The 14,103-nt window shown below is 37.9% G+C and overlaps 1 protein-coding gene across 7 annotated transcripts in view; it reads right to left on the bottom strand.

Moving 5' to 3' along the window:
• Positions 1–14,103, bottom strand: part of PHKB (phosphorylase kinase regulatory subunit beta) — a 269,916-nt gene that overhangs the window by 118,085 nt on the left and 137,728 nt on the right. The gene's annotated exons all lie outside the window — the stretch shown is intronic.

The raw sequence follows: 14,103 nt of genomic DNA, 5'->3' as shown, positions 1-14,103 counted from the left end.
GTGTAAAATCTGTACCCTTTTGGCCTCTCAAATGTCATATACAATAGTGCTAAAAAGTGGGAAGACCCCAATTTCATTAAAAATGTGACACTGTCATCTTATAAATACCAACCTTTAAGTATTTTAGATCAAATACCTGGCTTATTTTACTTATTATAATTTTTTTTTTTTTTTTTTACTTAAAGCAACTGCATATGCCATTAATATCATTTAGAAGTCATGACCTGTCATCATTTAAATATTTCTTTAAAGCAGTGATTACAGTGCAGTAATCCCCAGAGCAGTGCAGTGTGGTCCCCAGAGCAGCAGCATTCCCTGGGAACTTGTTAGAAATGCCAGTTCTCACTCCTCTCTGGGAGTGGGACCCAACAGTGTTAAAAAGCCCTCTACATTCTTGAATATACTTTAAATTTGAGAAGCACTGTTTTAAGCTAATCATGTCATTGCCATCCATATTTTCTTTGAGTTGTTTACACGAAATGTTCTCAAGTAAGACTACTACTTTTATTACCAGATAGGGAAATCTATTTTGAAAGAATAGAAAGAAGTGGGAAACTTATTTTGAAATACATGGATGGAAAGGTGGAGCAGACATAACTTTCCCTATTCCTTTCACTAAATATAACTAAAAACCTTGGACATTATATAAGCAAACATAAAAAGGTTCAGAAAATGGGGGGAAAAGGCAGACTGGCTAAGAACCTCAGGATTTTAGGAACAACACTGTGGTAAACACCTTGAGTTTCCTTTTTGCCTCATATATAACAGACTTAACGAAGTCAACAACTAGGAAATGTCAGTAGGTACATTTAAAAAAGCCCCAACAAAAGCCTGCTCTCTCTAGCCAAAGGACAAGGAATAGGGAAGCCCAATAAAACAGAAAACTTTAGACAATAACCATTCAGAAAAAGACCGTGGTCCTTATCTCCACCCAGTCCTATAAAGGCTGAATGGGAAACCTAGACATCTACACTCCAGAGTCTATAATGAGGAACCATACCCAATCACCAACCCTCTCAGCTGTGGTGATATCAGAGAAGTCCAAGAAAGAAGCCAAGACTTTTTATTCTCAATGGGTGGTAAGAAGTTTCCCCTCCTCATACTGTGAGGATCACATGGAGAGCCTAGATTTCCACTCCTACCCATCAGTAATGAAATGAACCTCCCCGTCCTGCTGGAATGTCATCATAGGAGGTCCAATGGAGAGTTAGGTCTTTCACTAATGCCCAGCTCTAAGGCTACACCCTTTCCCTATCATATAAATGGAGGCCTGTTGGGAATAAGTAACGAAGCATTCTTATCCTTTCCAACCAGGAAGGTATCATTGGAAGCCAACTGGGGAGCGATACATCCCACCCAGATCCAGAAGGAATGAAGACTCTCTATCTTGGATGTCAACAAAAAACCTGGCAATACATTCTAAACTGGCAATAATAGAGTGATGCTCCTGTCCCCTTCCCCTACCAGAATGGTGTCAATAAAATACAGCTAAAGTAAAAGGTTAAAAAAAGATTCAGAGTTTTATAATATAATACCCAGATGTCCATGCCTTAATAAAAAAAAATCACTCATCATATCTAAAAACAGAAAGATCTCAAACTGAATGAAAAAGATAATAAATGCTAATGGAAGAGATGTTAGAATTATGGGACAAAATTTTAAAACAGCCATGATAAAAATGCTTCATTGAGCAATTATGAATATTAGTGAAACAAATGACAAGATAGAAAGCCTCAGCTAAGAAACAGGCAGTCTCAGCAAACCTCTTAGAACTGAAAAATACAATAATCAGAGCAAAAGGCTTAATGGACAGGATTGATGGCAGAATGGAGAAGACAGAAGAAAAAACAACTAGATTAAAAGATAAAACAATAGAAATTATCCAGTCTTAACAAAAGACTCTAAAAAACAATGAAAAGAGCCTCAGGGATCTATGGGACTGTAACAAAAAATCTAACATTCAAGTAACTGGACTCCCTGAAGGAGAGGAGAAAAAGGGCAGGGCTAAAAAAAAGTACTTGAAATTATGGCAGAAAACTTCCTAATTAGCAAATGACAAAAGCTACAGATTCAAGCAGCTAACTCAAACAGAATAAAATAAAAATATCTATGCTAGGACACACCATAGTTTTGAAAACTAATACAAATTAAAAATCTTGAAAGGGGGCACGTGGCTGGCTCAGTCAGTGGAGCTTGCCATTCTTGATCTCAGGTTAGTGAGTCTGAGCTACATGTTGGGTGTGGAGATTACTTAAAAACAAAAAAATCTTTAAAAAAAAAAAAAGCCTTGAAAGAAGCCTGAGAAAACACCTTACCTATAGGAGGAAAACTAACTGAATAGCAGTGACTTGTTTATCAGAAACCATGAAGGCTCAAAGGATTCGGCACAAAAGTTTTTAAGCACGGAAAGAAAAGGACTGTCAACCCAGAATCTTATACCAGTAAATATATTATTTTGTCTGTCTGTCTGTCTATCTATCTATCTATCTATCTATCTAGGCAAGACATTCTCAGATAAAAGAAAAAGAAGAGTTCTATCACCAGCAGATCTACTCTAAAACTGTGATTAAAATAAGTTCTCAAAACAGAAAGGAAATGACAGAAAGAGAGAGGGAAAGAAATCAACCATCTTGGAACAATCAAAAAGGAAAAGGGAAGGGGCGCCTGGGTGGCGCAGTCGGTTAAGCGTCCGACTTCAGCCAGGTCACGATCTCGTGGTCCGTGAGTTTGAGCCCCGCGTCAGGCTCTGGGCTAATGGCTCAGAGCCTGGAGCCTGTTTCCCATTCTGTGTCTCCCTCTCTCTCTGCCCCTTCCCCGTTCATGCTCTGTCTCTCTCTGTCCCAAAAATAAATAAACGTTGAAAAAAAAAATTTAAAAAAAAAAAAAAAAGGAAAAGGGAAGATTGTAAGCAAAAATATGTGTAAATACAATAGGCTTTTTTCTGTGTGATGGTTACAGCAAAAGTTGTAAAATTGTGGTTCTAAATGTATGGGGAGGAAATGCTTAGGATATTTATATTATAAATGGGAGAGGGTAATATCACATAAAGGGAGGTAAGATTTCTGTATTTCCCTCCAACTGGTAAAACGGTGATATCAATAAGTTGCATTGTTGTAAATGTAAATGTATCTGTATCTGTATATGTGTAATACCTACAACAAGCACTTAAAAGCTATACAAAAAGATCCATTCAAATCTAATATATATAAGTCAAAATGGAATTGTAAAAAATGTTCAAGAACTCACACGAAGGTAAGAAAAGAGAAATGAAAACAAGAGAAACACAAAACAAATAAAATAGAATGCCAGAATTAACTCCAAACATATCAGTAATTACATTAAATGTAAAAGGTCTAAATATGTCAATTAAAAGAAAGATTGGCAGTGTTTATTTAAAAACATGACCCAATTATATATTGTCTATTGGACACTCACTTCAAATATAACAATATAGGCAGATTGAAAGTAAAAGGATAAAAAAGAAATCTCATGCAAACATTACTTTACAACAAGAAAGAGTGACTATATTAATATCAGACAAAGTAGATATCAGAGCAAAGAAAATTACTACAAAGAGGGTTATAATATAATGATGAAAAAAATCAATTCACCAAGAAAATATAGCAATATTCAATGTACATGCAGCAAATAAAAGAGCTGCACAACATGTGAAGCAAAACTGATAGAACTAAAAGGATAAATAGACAAAATCATAATTATAGGTGGCGACTTTAACACTTCTTTTTCAACAATGAGTAAAACAACTATATATAAAATCAGTGAGGATACAGAAGGACCATTATACAGCAGAATCCAGTCAATATTTTTATAACATTCTTGCTATGGGCTGAATTATGTTCCCCTCCAATATACATACATTAAAGCCTTAATCTCCAATGTTATATATTTGAATATGGAGCCTTTAGAAGGTAATCACATTTAGATTAGATCATGAAGGGTCGCCCTAATTATGGCATTGGTATCCCTACGAGATATCAGAGATAACCATCAGCAAACCAGAAAGAGAGTCTTCAACACAGAATCAAATTAGCTGGCACTTTGGTCTTGCCTTTGGACTTTCTAGTCTCTAGAACTATACAAAATAAATCTATATTATTTAAGCTATCCAGTCTATGGTATTTTATGATAGCCCAAGCTGACTACTAAAAATCTACATAACGAGAGTTGAGTATATCTTGTTTTTTTCAAGTGCCCACTAACATATACCAAGATAGACAATATCTTGGCCATAAATAAAACCTCAAAAATATAAAGCTACTAAAATCACAATGTGTTCTCTGACTACAATGGCATCAAATTAGAATCAATAACACAAGGCAATAGGAAAATCTCCCAACACTTGTAAACAAAACAATACCTGTCCATCAACGCAATCCACATGGGTGAAAGAGAAAGTCTCAAGTGAAATTAAAAAAAAAAAATACTGAACATGACCAGCAAAGAAATTGAATCAGTTATCAAAAATCTCCCAACAAATAAGAGTCCTGGGCCAGATGGCTTCCCAGGGGAATTCTACCAGACATTTAAAGAAGAGTTACTACCTATTCCTTTCAAACTGTTCCAAAAGTAGAAATGGAAGGAAAGCTTCCCAACTCATTCTAAGAAGCCAGCATTACCTTGATTCCAAAATCTGACAAAGACCCCACTAAAAAGGAGAATTACAGACCAATATCCCTGATGAACCTGGATGCAAAAATTCTCAACAAGATACTAGTAAATTGAATTTGAGAGTACATTAAGAGATGACTCACCATTATCAAGTGGGATTTATTCCTGGGTTGCAGAACTGTTTCACAAATCAATCAACATGATACACCACATTAGCAAAAGAAAGGATAAGAACTATAAGGTCCTTTCATTGGATGCAGAAAAAGCATTTGACAAAATACAGCATCCTTTTTTGATTACAACCTTCAAGAAAGTAGGGGAAAAAAGAACATAACATTATAAAGGCCAGATATGAAAGGCCCACAGTTAATATCATCCTCAATGGGGGAAAACTGAGAGCTCTCCCCCTAGTCAGTAACATGAAGTGATGACCACTCTCACCACTGTTGTCCAACACAGTATTGGAAGTCCTACTCTCAGTAATCAGACAACAAAAAGAAATAAAAGGCATCCAAACTGGCAAAGAAGAAGTCAAACTTTCACTCTTTGCAGATGACATGATACTTTACTTGGAATAACTGAAAGACACCACTAAAAATCTGCTAGCACTGATATGTGATTTCATCAAAGTCACAGGATATAAATCAATGAACAGAAATCAGTTGCATTTCTATACACCAATAATGAAGCACAAAAACAGAAATCAAGGAATTGATCCAATTTGTAATTGTAACAAAAAACATAAGAAACCTAGGAACAAATGTAACCAGAGCAGTATAAGATCTATATGCTGAAAACTACAAAAAGCTTATGACAGAAATTGAGGAAGACACAAAAAAATGGGAAAACATTCTGTGCTCATGTATTGGTAGAAAAATATTGTTAAGATGTCTATACTAGCCAAAGCAACCTACATATTCAATGCATTCCCTGTCAAAACTCCACCAGCATTCTTCACAAAACTAGAAGAAACAATCCTAAAATTTGTGTGGAACCAGAGAAGACCCCAGACAGCCAAAGTAATGTTGAAAAAGAAAACCAAAGCTGGAGGCATCACAATTCTGGATATTAAGCTGTACTACAAAGCTGTAATCGTCAAGACAGTATGGCACTGGAAAAAAAAAACCCAACAAACAAACAAACAAAAAAACAAACCAGACATAGATCAATGAAACGGAATATAAAACCAATAAATGGACCCACAAATGGATGGCCAAATAATATTCAACAAAGCAGGAAAGAGTATCCAGTGGAAAAAAGATTATCTCCTTAGTAAATGGTGTTGGGAAAACTGGACAGTGATGTGCAGAAAAATGAATGTGCACCACTTTCTTACACCATGCACAAAAATAAATTCAAAATGGATGAAAGACAGAAATGTAACACTGGAAACCAAAAAATCATAGAAGAGAAAACAGACAAAAGCCTCTCCGACCTCAGCCACAGCAACATTATACTGAGACGTGTCTCAGGAAGCAAGGGTAATTAAAGCAAAAATGAGGAGAGGGGCCAAAATGGCGGGACAGAATGAAAATTTTTCTTGGCGTCTCTCATCGCTGAAATGCAGCCAGATCAACACTAAACCATTTTGGATACCTAGAAGACTGCTTTCAGGATTAGCACAACAATCTGGACAACTTGAACCACAGAATTCGGCAGGTACACAGCATGGAGAGGTAAACTGGGGGAGAGAAAAGCCACAGAGGGCAAGGAACATTCTTATTTCAGAGACAAGATGGAGATGGGGAGTAGAGTACAGGAAAAGTACTCCCACCCAAAAAGCAGCTGGAGAGAAAAAGAAAAAGTCATAGGGGAAACATTGCAAGGGACTGAACAAAAAAAGGAGAAAGGAAAAGGAGAGGGTTTAAATTACATTAAGACTGTGTAAACAGGGGGAGTTCAGAGTCTAAAACTCCACAGCTCAACCTTGTGGTGCTCTGGTGGGAAGGGTGAATCCTCGGGAGCAGACTGCAAGGTCCTCGGGGTCCTCAGGCCACACAGGGAGAGGTGGCTCCCCTGCTAGGAGGACATTTGGTAGAGGCAGTGCAGCACCCCCCCCCCATAGGCAAAGGTACTAGTGGAACCCAGAAAAAGGCCACATTTGCTGGTATTGGAACAAGGGCGTTAAGGGTGAAGCCTCTTGCCAGATGTGTGTTGTGATTTGTGATAATCCCTGAAACACTGCTGCTACACGATGGCACGAACATTTTATGGAGCAGGCTGGTGCCCAGCTGCAGTCACTGGGCCTTTGCAAGGACACGGTCTTGCAAATGTTTCTGGGGACAGGCCTGTACCCGGGCATTGATCAGCAAAACCCTCCTTCAGGGAGCCAAAATGGGTCAAAGCCCCAGTCACACAGAAGTGAGGGGTTGGGAAACACAGCCCCATCTGAAATAAAACACAGGAGGATGCAGCCTGGCAACCTGACGACTTGGTCATGGACAGTGTAGAAGCAGGGAGTGGACAGAAGCCGGAGACAAAGTACGGGTGCTTAAATGCTGGTGCGGGAGAGCACAGAGTTCTGAGACTAGAGACTGGGTAGTTGGGTGATGGTGCATACACGCCTAGACATAGGACAGTAATCCACCCCAGTAAGCTAAGGAGTGCCATCTAGTGGTGAATGGAGCCATTACACTAAGCCCCACCCAAGTAGACCAACCACACTCTTGAAGAACACCACAAGTCTCACTGCATGCTTAGTTTATGGACTATAAAGTGTTTCACAATTTGACTTCTGTGGGAAACCAGATATAATTACAATCATATTTGATTCAGTTCAAGGGCCCATCTATTCAATTTGTTTTCCTTTCTTATTCTTGAATACAGAAAGAAAAAAAAAACTATTTTTAATTTCTATTTTTGTAAAAATATTTTTCTTTAGATTTTTCCTACTATATTTTTCACTTTTTTGGAAATTCAAATTCTATTTTACTGACATCATTTCATTTTATTCTAGTTTATTGTATCCATTTTTTAAATTTTCAAACGTTTTCCTTTTTTTGTCTTTTTTCCTTTTCCTTTTATTTTCTTTCCTTTTCTTTTCTATCTTCCCCTTCTTTCTCTAATCTATCAGGTCTTTTTCAACAACCTGACCAAAACACACCTAGGATCTAGCATTCTTTTTTTTTTTTAATTTTTTTTTAACGTTTATTTTTAAGACATAGACAGAGCATGAATTGGGGAGGGTCAAAGAGAGAGGGAGACACAGAATCTGAAGGAGGCTCCAGGCTCCAAGCTGTCAGCACAGAGCCTAATGCGGGGCTTGAACTCATGGACCACAAGATCATGACCTGAGCTGAAGTCAGACGCTTAACCGACTGAGCCACCAAGGCGCCCCTCTTGCATTCTTTATCTGATATTTTGTGCTGTTTTTAATTTTTTAATTTGTATTTTTTTTTAGTTTTTTAATACCTTTTCTTCCTTCAGAATGATGAAACAAAGGAATTCACCCTAAAAGAAAGACCAGGAAGAAATGACAGTCATGGTCTTAATCAACACAGATACAACCAAAATGTTTGAACCAGAATTTACAATCACGATAATAAGAACAGTGGCTGGGTTGAAAATAGATTAGAATCCCTTTCTGTAGAGATAAAAGAAGTAAACAGATGAAATTAAAAATGCTATACCTAAACTGCAATCAAGAATAGTTGGCACAGCGGCAACTATGGATTAAGCAGAGCAGCGAATCAGCAATATAGAGGACAAACTTATGACAATAATGAAGCAGAAAAAAAGAGAAAGCCTAAGACAAATGAGCACGATATAAGAATTAGAGAACTCGGAGCACCTGAGTGGCTCAGTCACTTCAGTGACCGACTTCAGCTCAGGTCATGATCTCACCATTTGTGAGTTTGAGCCCCGCGTCAGGCTCTGTGCTGACAGCTCAGAGCCTGGAGCTGCTTTGGATTCTGCATCTCCCTCTCTCTCTGCCCCTCCCCTGCTCACATTCTGTCTATCTCTGTCTCTCAATAACAAATAAATGTTTAAAAAATTTTTTTTTAAATTAGCGAACTCAGTGACTCATTAAAAACGAGTAACATTAGAATCATAGAGTTCCCAGAAGATGAAGAGAGAGGAAAAAGGGGTAGAAGGGTTATGTGAGCAAATCATAGTGGAAAACTTTCCTAACCTGGGGAAAGGCACAGATCACAATTCAGAAAGCACTGAGGGCTCCCATTAGATTAAAAAAAAACTGACCATCCAATAGACATCTCATAGTCAAATTCACAAAATACTCAGGCAAAGAAAGAATCATGAAAGCAGCGAAGGAAAAAAGTCCTTAACCTACAAGGGAAGACAGATCAGGTTCCTAGCAGACCTAACCACAGACACTTGGCAGGCCAGAAAGGAGTGGCAGGATATATTCAATGTGATGAATAAGAAAAATATGTAGCTAAGAAATCTTTATCCAGCAAGGCTGTCATTCAAAATAGAAGGAGAGAAAAAAGTTTCCCAGAAAAAAAAAAAATTAAAGGAGTTCATGACCACTAAACCAGCCCTGCAAGAAACTTTAAGGGGGCTCTCCGAGGGGACACAATACCAAACAACAACAACAACAAAACAAACAAACAAAAAAAAACCCAAAAAGACCAAAAGCAGCAAAGACTACACAGGACCAGAGAACATCAACAGAAACTTCAATTCTACAGGCAACATAATGGCAATAAATTCATATGTTTCAATACTCACTCTAAATGTCAATGCTCACTCTAAACATTCCAATCAAAACTATAGGGTAACAGAAGGATAAGAAAACAAGATCCATCTATAGGCTTTTTACAAGAGACCCATTTAAGACCTAAAGACACTTTCAGATTGAAAGAAGGAAATGGAGAACCATCTATCATGCAAATGGTCACCAAAAGAAATCTGGAGAAGCCACAGTTATATCAGACAATAAAGATTTTAAAATAAAGACTGGAACAAGAGATGAAGAAGGGCATCATATCATAATTAAGGGGTATGTCCACAAAGAAGATGTAACTATTGTAAACACTTATGCTCCAAACATAGAAGGTAAACATTTATGCTCCAAACATGGTACCACCCAAATATATAAATCAATGAATCACCAACATAAAGAAACTCATTGATAATAATACCAAAATTGTAGGAGATTTCAACACCCCACTTACAGCAATGGCTATATCATATAAACAGAAAATCACCAAGAAGACAACGGCTTTGAATGACACACTGGGCCGGATGCACTTAACAGATATACACAGAACATTTCATCCTAAAGCAGCAGAACACACATTCTTCTTCAGTGCACATGGAACGTTCTCCAGAATAGATCACATTTTGGGACACAAATCAGCCCTCAACTAGTACAAAAAGATCAAGATCGTACCGTGCATATTTTCAGACCACAAAACTATGAAATTTGAAATCAACCACAAGAAAAAATTTGGAAAGATAACAAATATTTGGAAACTAAAGAACATCCTAGTGAAGAATGAATGGGCTAACCAAGAAGTTAAAGAGGAAATTAAAAAGTACATGGAAGCCAATGAAGATGATAACATATATCCCAAAACCTCTGGGATGTAGCAAAGGTAGTCATAAGAGGGAAGAATGTAGCAATCCAGGCGTTCCTAAAGAAGAAAAAAGGTCTCAGATATACAACCTAACCTTATACCTTAAAGAGCTGGAAAAAGAACAGCAAATAAAACCCCAAACCAGTAAAAGACAGGAAATATTAAGATTAGAGCAGAAATCAATGCTATCGAAACCAAAAAAAAAAAAAAAAAAAACCCAAAAAAACAGTAGAACAGATCCATGAAACCAGAAGCTGGTTCTTTGAAAGAATTAACAAAATTGATAAACCCCTAGCTAGTTTGCTAAAAAAAAAAAAAAAAAGGAAAGGAAAGCAACCAAATAAATAAAATCAAGAATGAAAGAAGAGAGACCACAATCAACATAGCAGAAATACAAACAATAATAAGAGAATATTATGAACAATTACATGCCAATAAAATGGGCAATATAAAAGAAATGGACAGATTCCTATAAACATATAAATTATCAAAATTGAAACAGGAAGAAACAGAAAATTTGAAGAGGCCCATAACCAGTAAAGAAATAGAATTAGTAATCAAAAATCTCCCAAAAAAACAAGAGTCCAGGGCCAGATGGCTTTCCAGGGGAATTCTACCAAACATTTGAAGAAGAGTTAACACCTGTTCTTTTGAAAAGTAGAAATGGAAGGAAAACTTCCAAACTCTTTCGATGAAGCCAGCATTACCTTGATTCCAAAACCAGACACAGACTCCACTAAAAAGGGGAACTACACACCAATTTTCCTGATGAACACAGATGCAAAAATCCTAAACAAGATATTAGCCAACCGGATCCAACAATCCATTAAAAGAATTATTCACCACGACCATGTGGGATTTACACCTGGGATACAGGCTTGGTTCAATATCTGCCAAACAATCAATGTGATACAATACATCAATAAAAGAAAGGACAAGAAGCACATGATCCTCTCAATAGATACAGAGAATACATTTGACAAAATACAGCATCCTTCCTTGATAAAAACCCTCAAGAAAGTAGGGATAGAAGGATCATGCCTCGAGACCATAAAAGCCATATATGAAAGACCCATTGCTAATATCCTCCTCAATGAGGAAAACCCGAGAGCTCAGAAACACAACAGGGATGTCCACTCTCACCACTATTATTCAACATAGTATTGGAAGTCTTAGCCTCAGCAATCCGACAACAGAATGGAATAAAAGGCATTCAAATTGGTGAAGAGGAAGTCAAAATTTCACTTCACAGATGACATGGTACTCTATATGGAAAACCCAAAAGATTCCACCAAAAAACTGATAGAACTGATCCACGAATTTAGCAAAGGCACAGGTATAAAATCAATGCACAGAAATGGGTTTCATTCCTACACACCAATAATGAAGCAGCAGAAAGAGAAATCAAGGAATTAATCCTATTTAAAATTGCAGCGAAAACTATAAAATACCTAGGAATAAATCTAAACAAAGAGGTGAAAAATCTGTACACTGAAAACTATAGAAAGCTTAGGACACAAACTGAAGAGACGCACAAAAAACAAAAAAAAAAAAAGAAAAAAAGAAAAAGAAAAAGAAAAAGAAAAAGAAAAAGAAAAAAAAATATTCGATGCTCCTGGATACGAAGAACAAATATTGTCAAAATGTCGATACTACCCAAAGCAATCAACATATTGAATGCAATCCCTATCAAAATAACACCAGCATTCTTCACAGAAGAAACAGAGCTAAAACATACAATCCTAAAATTTGTATGTAACCACAGAAGACCCAAATAGCCAAAGCAATCTTGAAAAAACACCAAAGCTGGAAGCATCATACTCCCAGACTTCAAGACATATTACAAAGGTGTAACCATCAAGATAGTACACTACAGGCACAAAAACAGACACTGATCAATGAAATTGTTCTAATGATCAATGGAACAGAATAGAGAACCCAGAAATGGACCCACAAACGTATCGCGAATTGATCTTTGACAAAGGAGGAAAGAATAGCCAGTGGAATAAAGACAGTCTCTTCAGCAAGTGGTGTTGGGAAAACTGGACAGTGACATGCAGAAGAACGAAGCTGGACCACTTTCTTACACCATACACAAAAATAAACTCAAAATGGATGAAAGACCTAAACAGAAGACAGGAAGCCATCAAACTCCTAGATGAGAAAACAGACAAAAATCTCTATGACCTTGGCTGTAGCAACTTCTTACTCATCACGACTCCAGAGGCAAAGTAAACAAAAGCAAAAATGAACTATTGGGACCTCATCAAAATAAAAGCCTTCTGCACAGTGAAGGAAACAGTCAACTGATGGAAGGGAGAAAATATTTGCAAATGATATCAGATAAGGTTTAGTATCCAAAATCTATAAAAAACTTATCACACTCAACACCCCAGAAAACAAATAATCCAATAAAGAAATGGGCAAAAGACATAAATAGAAACTTTTCCAAAGAAGACATTCAGATGGCCAACCGACACATGAAAAAATGCTCAACATCACTCATCAGGAAAATACAAATCAAAACCACAATGAGATACCACCTCACACCTGTCAGAATGGCTAACATTAACAACTCAGGCAACAACAGATATTGGTGAAGATAAGGAGAAAGAGGATCTCTTTTGCACTGCTAGTAGGAATGCAAGCTGGTGCAGCCATGCTGGAAAACAGTATGGAGGTTCCTCAAAAAATTAAAAACAGAACTACCCTATGACTCAGCAATTGCACTACTAGGTATTTATCCAAAGATAGAAAAATGCTGATGAAGGGTCACATTCACTCCAATTTTTTATAGGAGTGCTATAAACAATAGCCAAATTATAGAAAAGCCCCAAATGTCCATCAACTGATGAATGGATAAAGAGTATGTGGCAAACAGGGGGCCAACAGGGCAGAGAAGTAGGGGCATCTGAAGTTTCCTTGTCTCCCAAACACAGCAGTGTTGAAGCCAAAGGACTTTGAACTCCAAGAGTCTGGGCAGCAAAGTGACAGAAACACATCCAAGTACCCACCAGGATAACCTGACAGGCCATAGGTTGCAAACTGGGAGAGATAAAACTGGCAGCAGAGGAACAGAGGGGAGGGATCCCCTTCTGTGGAGAGACAAAGGGAAGAGAAAGAGAGGCTGGGGAAGCATAGGACTGTATCTGGACAAGAGAAAACCACGGACTGGGACAGAGAAAGATCAAATCTTTAACTGTGGGACTTTCTGTGGACTGGGGTGGGATGCCCTGTCAACGCACCTGGGGAGGAGGGGAGGCTGACTCAGGCTTGGTAACTAGTTCAGAGGCGCAGTTCACAGTTGGAGAAAGCAACCCCTTCCCTGGAGTGCTGTGGGAAGAAGGTATATATCCATTCAAAGGACAAAGACTGCCTGTGCTCGCCAGTAAGAGACCATATATTGGGCAGCACGGAACAGCACTTTCCCTAAACCAGAGCACACAGAGTGAGAACCTTAAAGATATCAGGATTTTAATCCCAGCTGAGCACCAGGGAGGTATGGGAGGCAGCAGAACGAGACAACCGCCTCCTTTGTGCCTGAAGAACAGTGAGCATGTTCTACACCTCCTTCTTTATTTTCCTTTCTTTTCGTAAAAGTTTTATTGTTTCAAATTTATTTACTTATTTGAGAGAGACAGAGAGAAAAAGAGAGAGAGACAGAGCACAAGCTGGGGAGGGGCAGAGAGAGAGAGAGAGAGAGAGAGAGACACAGAACCCAAAACGGACTCCATGCTCTGAGCTGTGAGCACAGAGCCCGATGCAGGGCTTGAACCCATGAACCATGACATCATGACCCAAGCCAAAGTTGAATGCTAAACCAATTGAGCCACCCAGGTGCCCCTATTTTCCTATCTCAGGATTAGGCCGTACAGTTTCTCTGTCTGGTCAGTTTTCTTTTCTTTATCCTCACCTCCTTCTTTATTTTACT

Source organism: Lynx rufus, unplaced genomic scaffold (assembly GCF_022079265.1).
Source record: "Lynx rufus isolate CCGP_SWC_20201006 ecotype Redwood Valley unplaced genomic scaffold, mLynRuf1.p SCAF_16, whole genome shotgun sequence".
Lineage (NCBI taxonomy): Eukaryota > Metazoa > Chordata > Mammalia > Carnivora > Felidae > Lynx > Lynx rufus.
This window is presented reverse-complemented; position numbering and strand designations above follow the sequence as displayed.